This window comes from Morus notabilis, unplaced genomic scaffold (assembly GCF_000414095.1).
Source record: "Morus notabilis unplaced genomic scaffold, ASM41409v2 C11358962, whole genome shotgun sequence".
Classification (NCBI taxonomy): domain Eukaryota; kingdom Viridiplantae; phylum Streptophyta; class Magnoliopsida; order Rosales; family Moraceae; genus Morus; species Morus notabilis.
Genome location: NW_010386055.1, coordinates 1 through 1,004, shown reverse-complemented (window position 1 = coordinate 1,004; position 1,004 = coordinate 1). Strand labels below are relative to the sequence as shown.

At 32.6% G+C, this 1,004-nt stretch overlaps 1 long non-coding RNA gene across 1 annotated transcript; it reads left to right on the top strand.

Moving 5' to 3' along the window:
* Positions 1-34: 34 nt before the first annotated feature.
* Positions 35-921, top strand: LOC112095006. The gene is made up of 3 exons (XR_002903730.1): positions 35-149; positions 605-750; positions 852-921. It is a non-coding gene; the product is annotated as an uncharacterized LOC112095006 (long non-coding RNA).
* The last annotated feature ends 83 nt before the right edge of the window (positions 922-1,004 follow it).

Here is a 1,004-nt window from a genome sequence, read left to right as displayed (position 1 = left end):
ACTTAATATGTTCCTTTTTCTTTTATTTTTTCAGTGATGCAGGTGAACTTTCCTCAGTTATAAATTGAAGGGCTTGGAGGGGTCTTTATATACAGTATAAAGGATAAGATGATCAAGAAGATGGGACCCTTTGAGGGATGAAAGCTGAGGTAATACCTAATCCCCATCTTCAAGAATTTTCTGTCATTGTAGTTCATGTACTTTTTAAGCACTCAATTTGCATGCATATCATCATGTATTAAGCCATAAAGCTTAGACAGGTCTTTTAAGAATTCTGTCTTCATTTTCTGCTTCTTCTTTTTCCATTCCCATTTTCCTTAATCACTCTCAAAGTTTGATCACTCTAAGTTTAGTCAAGTAATTCATGATCTTACTTGGCAATCCTTCCTTTGATCACTGTGGTATTAATTTTACAAGTTTGCTTCTTTCATGAAAGGCGGAATACTTAAGATCATGCACCTAAATGTGAGCACATATTCCAAGTTATACAGTAGTTGTTTTGTTTGCTTCTTCTTCTAAAACTTCTTGTCTTGTCTTTTTTCCTCATTTTTCTCATGTGAACAAAACAATATGCATTTAGATTCTGGGTTCTTTTTCTTTTCAGGAATTATTTATAGGAGCATCTCGCAGTATTATGAAGTGAGAAAATTGTCAAACATATACTGATAGAAAGAAAATACCAGCTGAGAAAATGAAGTTCATGAAAATTGGGACCAGGCCAGACACCTTCTACACAGAAGAAGCTGTCAGGTACAACTGAGTTGTTACCATTTTACTTCTACATAATCATAATAAATTTAATATAAGTATTTTAGAAATTTATTAGTTAATACTTTCCTTTAACAATGTAGGACTTTGATCTCAGATGTACCTAGTGATCTTTCTATACAGATTAACAACATCAGCTATCTTCTCCATAAGGTATGGATGGATAAGGAATTATTGTCTCCCTAACTAATGCATTTTTTAGTGCTATTTCTTAGAAGACCTCTTTTTTTTTTTTT